We start from the raw sequence: 10,343 nt of genomic DNA on the forward strand, positions 1-10,343 counted from the left end.
TCTATTTGCACGTTTTATTTGTAAATTATGGGACTAAATAAAGTGATATATATGACCAATTTACTTTATCCTTATTACATGTGACATTATATATATAGTGTAGAAAGGAATTTTTCTATATATATATAATATGTAAACTACTCGTATATTATTAGTTTGAATTTTTTTTGACAAAAACATGATGTAGTTGGACTGTTGGAGTATTCGAGAGGTTATCTTGTGCCATCTCTTGTTGGCATGAACCAACGTTATAGCCTGTTGAGAGCGTTGTGTACGTAGCATCGAAGCCCTGGTTAATTCTGCCGGTACCAGCTGCCGCACGTACTAACAGTACGCGCCATTAATCCCGGCCCGTTGCATCAATAGCGCCGAAATTAATTTGCATATCCTTACGTGATCTATGCCACGTTAATGCCACTAGCTAGCTACTCCGCTAGCTGCTGGTGTATATAGCGCCAACGATGTGGCCTCTAGATAAAGCAAGATCCCATGGTAATGAGTGAGCATCGTCTATCATTAACTGGCCTGTCTCTCTCATTTTGAAAATCAGGAACATGCATTAAAGGGAGATGTGCTCGATCAATGCATGGTTTGTTTCATGTGATGGAGTTATTTTCTTCATACAAAATCTCAAGTGCCAGCGTTAGCAAGCCAGAGAGTGAGGAATCCTGGTGGCGGCCGGGGATATATGTACACACACCAGCTGAGACGATGGCATGGGATCTTAGATACACTAACAAGGCCAGCCTCAGTGAAAATTTCATGGAGAATTTCATGACATTAAATATCATCAATTTTGCTGACGTAGCAAGGAGAGAGAAGAATAGAGTTTCATAGGATGTGAGAAGAGTTTCATCATCATGAAACTCATCTGGCACGATTACTTAGTTTCCAGTCTAGGTATCTGTGTCCATAAAACTCCCACTGAGACTGGTCGAAGAGATACTTTTACAGTTAAACCATCAATGATGGAGTGTATATATAGGTGACATTTATACCCGTATATAGCTAGAACTAATAGCTATAATAATAACCATCGGGAGACGTTCATACATGCAAATTAGACCATGCATGCATGGTTCCCTCTTACCAATAACAACAAATAGATATTCCATTAAAAAATATATGTACTGGTTCTAGCCTGTATAGATCCACTCAGTTAATTAGATCAATATATCCACCTCTTTTTAGCTCTAGTAACTAATTCAAACAAGCCCAGCGCTAACTTAATTTGCCCCACTCAGATAGTCGCTACTACTGCTAGCTTATTTGATCTAATAAACTGGGCCTCTTGTTACACTGACACCATTTGACTTCTCTTTCGAGGTGATAAATTTATTTAGGCCAGTCTCAGTGGGAGTGTCATCGACACATTTACCTAGATTAAAATCTTAAGAACTGTGCCAGTAGAGTGTCATGGTGATGACACTCCTCTCATATTTCATGACACTCTTGTGACACCCCAGCTCAGGGCTAAATAGGATTAATAGGATACTCATACCAACAAGTTGCAACTTTTTTTCGGAAGCCGATCTCCAAAGAACTCAGAGGTTAAGCGTGCTTGACCCGAAGAAATTTGGAGATGGGTGACCGACCAGGAAGTTCTTCCCAGACACGCACGAGTGAGGACAAAGTGTGCAGAAAAGACTGGTGTTGGTCTGTGGTCTATGTCCTAAAGAGCTGCCAGATGTAAGCGGAACCGGTCTCGGAGAGGCGGGACGTTACAGAATAGTATCAGAGCCGACTCTCGCGGTTTCACAGGCACATACGGGCGTAAGTGCAGAGGCATGAGCACGGGCGCGTGGGGGCGCAGATGCCACCGGCATGTGCATGGGCGCGAGGCGGGTCAGTGCGCGGGCATCTAGGATGCGCCGTTGGCACTGGACGCACGGATGTGGCACAGGGACCATTGGTACTGGACGCACAGACGTGGCACATGGGCTGCTAGCACTGAACGTACGGGGCGTGGCCAAGAGAGGATGTTCCTGACTTGGGATTGACCGACGAGGACGTCGGTCTCTTAAGGGGGTGAGTATGTGACACCCCGGCCCAGGGCTAAATAGGATTAATATGATACTCATACCAATAAGTTGCAACTTCTTTTCCTGAAGCCGATCTCCAAAGAACTCCGAGGTTAAGCGTGCTTGGCCCGAAGAAATTTGGGGATGGATGACCGACCAGGAAGTTCTTCCTGACTGCGCACGAGTGAGGACAAAGTGTGCAGAAAAGACTGGTGTTGGTCTGTGAGGGCAGTCTATGTCCTAGAGAGCTGCCAGATGTAAGCGGGTCCGGCCTCGGAGAGGCGGGACGTTACAACTCCCCTCTTCTTTCTTCTCATATTATTGGTACATGTTAGTAAATTTAATGTCCATGATACTCTCATATCACTACCTTTAAGATTGGCCTTAGGAGACATCTTATTCATTACCCAAACAAGGTTTTCCTTGTACTCCTAGGAACACCAATTGACATAGACCATTTAATTATTGTTCCCTCCTACACTACCCCTAGCTCCTAGACTATTGAATACCCCCCTCAGCTTGTCGTGAGACGTCAAATCCTCTCCCGGCCGGTCCCTTTTGCTCTGGATTTCACGAGTTCTTGCCCTCAGCTCGCTCCACTACTGATGATGAATGTTGAATGCCACATTGCATGTGCGAGTGCGAGTACGCTACACATGCATGTGTATATAGCACAGGGAAATCAATGCACGGTTTTCGAGGGCGATGCAACTAGCCGCAGGCTATACGTACGTTTGGACATCGGTGGGGCCCATTCGGTGTCGTAATTAAGTCTGGCACGTACACACGCGTACGTACGCGCGAGGGTATGTGTGTGTACGGCCCAACGGGCGCGATCATTCCCTGCAACCAAGCAGGCTTTGGTGTGCAGTGCAAGCGTACGCGTACGTGCATGCGTACACAAGCATATGGCTTCTGCACGTCGTCTCTATCTAAGAGGATGTTTGGATCCAAATAGCTAAACTTTAGCTCACTTATTTCTTACATGCCAAATAGTAAGAATAAATATAGACTAATTGCAGATCTAATTCACAAATTGTACTATTATGAAAATTTTTACAAATTGTACTCACAAACAATAGAAATATTCGGCTATCAATTCGGCAACTCTAATCATAATAGCCATCAAATCTGCTATCTTTTCTAATAAATTACTCACATATACCATTATGAAAATAAACTAAAGTAACTCCTAAACATTTATCTAAATTACCCACCTCTACCATTATAAAAAAATAATCTAAAGTAACCCCTGATCTTCATGTAAATTACCCACTTATGCCATTATAGAAATAATATCAAATAACCCCCTAAATTTGCACATAAATTATCCAATGATGTCATAATGAAAAGTTAAAATAACCCCTAAATCTGAATCTAAATTTTTATTTATAAAAAAAATCTTAAAGTGCATCAATATAATATTCTAAATTACTATTTCTATCATTATTAATATATTATTTATATTATTATTTATATAAAAATACTAACCATAATGTGTGTGGCACTATATATTAATGTATGAGAGAAGAGATAAGAATACAAATTTTCATGTTGTTCACATAGCTCAAACATAATGTTCGATTAAATACATATCAAACATACGTGAAAATGTGATGCAAAGTGAAAAAAAATTGTTAATAACTAAACCTATCATAAAATTATTACAATTAGATAATGAATAACATGTATCTTTAGAGGATCAAGTTAGAATATTTAATTGATGAAAGAGAGCGTGAGATGAATGATTATAGTTATTAGATATTTCTAAGTAGCCCATGCGGGGGCACGGTTGGTAGGCTAGTGATGGTTGATTGGTTGTTAGATTCCATTAGCTCTGATTAGCCTGGGCTTAACCCCATTCGATGGGGAATTGAAGCTTATTATATCGCGGCATATTTAATTTTGGAGAGAAACTAACCGGCTCATGATATTTTGTATATATAATTCCTTAATCAAAAGGTTTGGAAAAAGAGCATGTGCATATTGATGAAATATTTGCCCGCTCGTGCATATTGATGAAATATTTGCCCGCTCGCTGGAAACAACAAAACTTTAGCCTCGGAACAATGATCGGAAAGAGTTTTCCTTAGTACCTCGTACCATGCACACAGTGTCGGTGTCCTGACCCGGGGGTCCGGATCCCAACTAGTAAATGCTGCGTGTTTCCTCGTCCCAAATGTTGATGCAAGAGGCAACACAGTAACGCACAGGTTTATCCTGGTTTCGGCCACGGGGCCGTACGTCCAGCAAAGGGGTGTGCGAGGGCACTGTATTATCTTGCACCCGGAGTGCTTGTAGTAGGGGGTACAAGCGAGGCGAGAGAGGGAGGGAAGCTCCCAAGTCTCTGCTAGAAGAGGAGTCGGTTGAGGTGAGTGCTCAGTGGTGCTGAGAGGTGACGATGATCGCGAGTGTGGGTGACCATCCCTCTTAAAGGAAGCCCGCCTCCTCCTTTTATAGTCATAAGGAGGGGCGGTGTACATGAGTGAGGAACGTGGAAGTCATCGTCCTCCCCCGAATCGCGGGGGTGCAGTGGTCGAACACTGTAAGAAGTACACTGTGGGGCATGGCGTCGGGCGTGGCAGTCGTCCTGGATGTCATCCGTGGTTTTGCGGAGATCGCGCCGGCGTCCTGCCAACCCCAGCAGGCGGCGTGGTCGTCGCTGTAGGATGTTCAGTCCTCCTGATGTGGCGTTCCGTGGGTCCTGCAGGTCAGGGTCCTGCGTGCTCCAGTGGTGGCGGGGCACGCGGCGGTCCCGGACCTCCCTGGATAAAGTGCCGGTGCGCGCACTAAGGAGGTCCGAGGGTTGCGTGGAGGTCCTGGACCCCTCGAGGGGGCAGGTCCGGGACCCCAGTTGCGTGTGCTGAGCGTCCCTTCTAGAGGGGCACGTGGCGTCGCCGGAGTTTGCGGAATAGTACGGGAGCAGTGCCGAGCACGTCTCGTCTCGCGTCGCAGGTCTCACAGTGCTGCCACAGCATCCGGGATGGCGGAGCAGTGACCGGAGTTGGCGGATGGGACCCCGGTCACAGCCACTGTGGGGAATGACGGTCTGACGCCATCTGTCCTGGGCGCTATGGAGGAGTGGTTGGCCTTCAATGCCTCCGTACGAAGGGCGATTGAGCAGCAGGGCCGTTTGTCCCTTACGCCGAGGGGTGGCCTCGAGCGAAGCGGAGATGAGTTACCTGCTCGAGGGAGGTTCGCTGCCCTCGAGCGAGGCGGAGATGCGGGGCGCAGTCGAGGGTCCCGATGGGAGCCCTCGAGCGAGGCGAAGATCATCCCGTGGGCCCGAGAGGGGTGCGAATGGGCCGTATGCTTGGCTTCTTTGAGTCCTTTCCTTTCTTCCAGATTGGAAGGAGGCCGTGGGCCTTCATGGGCCCAGCTGCCTTAACACGTGTTTTCGTTTTTTAGAGTGATCTTAGTACCCCGATTATGGTGTCCATAATCGTGGTACCCGATAGTAGCCCCCGAGGCTTTGGTCGAGTCAAGGGATTCGACCTAAGGGTGATTCGGCGATTTCCCCCTTGACGTGATCGGTCAATGCCGCGCACCCGCCAGGCGCGCCTGAGCGCGAGCCTGGCGGATGTGACAACTCGTCGGTCGGGGTAGTGCGCCCGCGGGGGGAGAGCTTCGAGGCGCGTGCCTTTTTGTTTGTTTGTTCTGGGGACAAGACGTGTCCGCACGCTGAGGGGGCCAGGGCGATGATGGCACCTGCTGCTCGGCAACTGGCGCTTTCGTCGCGCTGTCCCGCGCTCAGGGCCTTGGCCCCGCTTTCCCTGGTTGCCTTGCGGCGCGTCGTTCGAGGGCGGTCGGCCTGAGCTGATGCTGCGCCGCTTAGCGTCCAGGAGCTCTGCTTCGCTTTATTTTGTTCGGTCGCGTATCGGCGCGGTAGCCGAGGGCATCCTTTGCTCGTGGAGTGCCGTGCCGTCACGGGCGGTCCAAGCCCTTGTCCTTTGACAGGCTTGAAGCTTGGTGCCCGATGCAGCTATAAATAGGGGTCGTGGGGTTCCCTTTCCTCTCCAACTTCCCTGCTCTTCTTCCAGCATCGCCTAAGTCTTGTAATATTTTCCTTTGCCTTTCATGACCGGCCCCGAGATGGGGTGGCCTGGCTTTTTTAGGCTTTGGTGCTAGAAGAATGTTTGCGAGCGGCGGGGGAAAGCCGGAGAGGGCGTGTGCACCATCCCTCAGCTTCAGTGGGATCAGCAGAAGAGCATTGGGCCCGTGGTGTCCTGCTTCTGTGATGTACCCTAGCCTGAAGGGGGATGGAGGCGCCTGACCATGGCGATGGTGCCAGGTCTAGTGGATGTTCTTCGCATCGTCCCCCCCGGCAACAAGATTGCTCTCGGGGAGACGGTGCAGAGGGTGCTGTCCGCCAGCTCGACCCCCCGCATAGTCTCCGGTGAAGGAGACGCTAGAAGAAAGCTTGCAGGAGAGCATCCCGCTGGACCAGCGCGGCCTGGGAGCTGTTCCTCGCATCCCTAGCAGCCTGGCCGTCGCATCTGCCAGGGGCTCGGTGCCTTTCTTCGTCGCTCGCTCCTCCCCAAGACAGGGAAAATTGCCACGCAGGTGGCAACATGTTTGTACCTTTCGACGGCTTCGCGCCGGTAACCCTTTATAATCTTTATTTGCATCGAGCAATAAAGTCCCTTTCTCCTTTATGGGGAGGATGACCGAGGGTATAGGGATGTATAGAGGGTTACAGCCCTCGGACATTTGTGAAGTTTCCTTCGTGGGGGCGCGTCAGCGCACCTGCGGGTGTAGCCCCCTAGGCCTTGGAGGAGTGTTTGTACTCGTCCAAGGGCTATAAACGTCGCCCCGCTGGGTTGCCTCACTGGGGTGGCCGTCCAGCGTCTTTTTCAGCCGGCAACGGCACTCTTTCAGCCGCCCTCGGCATTCTCCGTGCTGGCACAGCGACCCGGCGTTCAACTTAACCATCAGGCGGGAGCGCGTTAATAGTGGGGGATTTGGTTGGACACGCGGAACTTCACAATCGACGATCGCCGACTTATCCGAGGGTGCGGCCTGAGCCGTGGTGTGCGAGGAGCCCCCGAGCCCCGGCCTACGTGAAGGCGTTCAGGGAAACCCTCGTCTTTGATTACGACCCTCGTCACCCTTTCGCAGGGAGGAGGGGTGAAGCGCACCATGCTACCCATGCCCAGGCCACGAGCTATGGCTGCTTCAGTGAGCTGTTAGCGGGTAGTTCAAGCGGACGTCCGTGCCCCATTCGATAAGGGTCACCTCGTGGTCCATGGACACGTCACATAAAGCGCTTGCGAAGGTTCGCTAGGTGGGGCTCGGACCCGTTCGATAAGGTCCGAGGGCTCGATGCTCTCCCTCGATTGGATCCCCCTTCTAGGGACCCTCGACTGGCCTTGAACACTGTGTAGGATGTCTCGAACTCTGCGTTCGAGGGTAGCTTTATGGCACATCCATGCAGTCCCTGACTCTGGCGATCTGGGGCGCCTGTCGAACCCCCGACGGGCCAGGCTTCGAACCCCTGATCAGTAAGGCCTCGGAATGCGATTCCTTCGAAGGTAAAGAGACCCCGGAAGGAATATTCCGTCATGATTTGAGAACGGCGCGGAGTCGCCGGTCACGCGCGCGATTCTTCCGCTGGTTGTGGGCGATGTGGCCCGATTCGTGAGGTGAGGTGTGGGCGCGCCGTTTCAGGCGGCGGCCTCGGGCAGACGAAGCGGCATGGGCGGCGGCTGACGGATGGGACAGTGCAACAGTCGCGCCGCGCCAGCCGATTACCGTGCCGCAGTTATTGCTGTGTGTGCGCGTGGGAGACTCCGTGGTCGTGGGTCCCAGCCATCAGCGGCAGCAAAATCTACCGCATTCAATGCGATAGATTCGGGCTGTCGCAGCGGATAAAAATGAAGAGAAAGGGGTTGTTTGGGCTCACCTAGCCATTTGCCTTCGTCTCGCTTCGCCTTCTCCGCCTCCCCTGCATCCTGAGCTCACAGCCAAGAGCGAAAGGAGGAAGAGGAAGGAGAGTGAGAGCGCACCTTAGCCATCCCGGAGCCTTCATTCCCACATCCCCCTCGACTCGAAGAGATGTCGGATGTCCAGGAGCCCTTGCCGTAGGGGAGGTCCTCCGCCACCGTGGCGGTTCTGGAGCAGTTGGTCGCCGACCGGCTGTTGCCGCTGAACCCCGACTCGGGGGCGCCGGCGTGGATCTCCCCGCTGCCAGAGGAGACCGAGCCGAAGCCTCCCCAGGGCTACATTGTGAGCTTTGTGCGTCTTCATGAGCGAGGCTTTGGCGTCCCCGTCTGCAGGTTCATGCGGGCGTTATGCGAGTACTACGGAGCGGAGCTGCATAACTTCAGCCCCAACTCCATCTCGCAGGCTGCGGTCTTCGTTGCCATCTGCGAGGGGTACCTCAGCATCGAGGCCCATTGGGATCTTTGGATCCATCTATTCCGCGGTGAGCTCTTCGTCGAGAACGCGCGGGGCCAGCCGAAGCGGTTCGCGCGCGCCGGTGGCCTGACGCTGCACGTGTGCCCGTACCGAAAGAATTTGTACATCCCCAGCAAGATGACGACGGACAACGCCGGGTGGAGTCGAGGGTGGTTCTACCTTCGGAACTACAGCGGCATGCTCCCGGCGTTCACCAATAGGGTACTCCGGGAGCGACCACCGAAGTGGGACTGGGGGGTGTCGCCCCCAGCACAACAAGCTAAGCTCGGAGTCCTCACCGACGCGCTGGCGCATCTGGAGAAGAAGGGGTTGACGGCGGCCGCCGTCATCGCAAACTTTCATCGGCAGAGGGTGATCCCTCTCATGGATAGGGCCCTGCCGATATTCGAGCTCACCCCCGGGACCCAGGCTTCGGGCTCAAGGACGGCGGTCGAACTGCTTTCCCGCACCACCGCCGCCCGGAGGGCGAGGTACGCGGTGGCGCAGTTCCCCCACGACCCCGAGTATCTTTGGAGGATCAAGATGCGCCCCGAGCCGGGGTACATTTCACTGGTGAGTTTCGATTCCGAATTCGTTGTGTCTTGTGCAGTCCCTTTCCCCGCCCCCTGACTTCAACTCGGTCGTGCTTTGCAAGGGTTGAAGTGCCACCCCTCGAGGCCCCCGGTCCCGGAAGAACGCCAAATCAACCTTAGCACGCAGAGGCAGTGAAGAGGCGGAAGGACGCGGCGGAGGCGAAGGCCGAGTGGAAGAGGAGGAGGAAGGCAAAGCACGACAAGGCGTGTAAGATCGCTCACGCGGAGGGGAAGCCATGGCCTGCCACGCCCGAGTCCACGGACGACTAGGAGGAGGAGGCCTCGGATGCCGAGGTCCACCTTATGGGGGACGACGGGGCGGCAGCGGGTGCGAGCTCCCTGCCTACCTATCAGTGGGATGCCGACGAGGGGGCGTCGGCAGCGCCGGAAAAAACAAGGACCGCGGCAGAGTCGTCGGCGGATCCATCCCTCGAGGGGCGCGGAGCGGGAATCGTCCCCTCCGGCGGCGGGTGAGGAGACGCCCGCGCCCCAGGTGCTAATTCGTGGCGACTAGTGTGCGGCGGGCGCAGAGGCGCCCGTGCTGACAGCCTCGAGGCACCAGGCCGACTAGAGGGCGGCCCCCTCGGGACAGTCTTCGAGGGGCGGCGCTGTGCTGCGGGCCCGAAGAAGCGGTACGAGAAGGCGAAGCATGAGCGCTCGATCCGGGTAAGTGGACTTGGACTTTATTTCTGTTGTCTGTTTGGTCAATTTCTCGATCCCGTTGTCCTCAGCTTTTGTTCCTCGATTTCCAGCCCCGGGGCCGATGCCAAGGATGTGGTCCAGCTCGCCCCGACTAAGGCCCTCAAGACTGGGGCACGCAGTACGGCGCACACGGCGCCGCAGCCCCTGCCTGCCGTGGCCCTCGTGGCGGAGGCCGCGAAGCTGCGGCAGGCGATGGCTCGAGGGGCCTAGGTGGCCCAGCAAGCTCGAGCACAGGAGGAGGAGGGCGACGTCGGCCAAAGCGATTCTGAACCAGCTGCTCAGGCTGACGACATCGAGGAGACCGGCCGGGGCGGTGCGGATGGCGCCGCTCGGCCGGACATCGAAGTTGAGGCCGGTCAGGGCGACGTGGCCAGCGCCGCCCGGCCGGTTACAGAAGGAGAAACTGGTGGGGGTGCGCAAGAGCGCCCCGCCGACCATGTGGAGGTGGAGACCCTCGTCCTCGAGCCCCCGAGGGCTGAGGTCGAGAGCGTCGCGGAGGAGGAGACGGCGCTAGGGGCGCCGGGGGTGGAAGGAGCCCCCGCCTCGGAGCCCACCGAGGCCCGGGACGAGGGTATTGTCGCGGTGGTGCCGGTGCAAACGGCGCAAGGGAGCATGTGCCGGTGGTGCAGCT

This window comes from Panicum virgatum, chromosome 1K, assembly GCF_016808335.1.
Source record: "Panicum virgatum strain AP13 chromosome 1K, P.virgatum_v5, whole genome shotgun sequence".
Taxonomy (NCBI): domain Eukaryota; kingdom Viridiplantae; phylum Streptophyta; class Magnoliopsida; order Poales; family Poaceae; genus Panicum; species Panicum virgatum.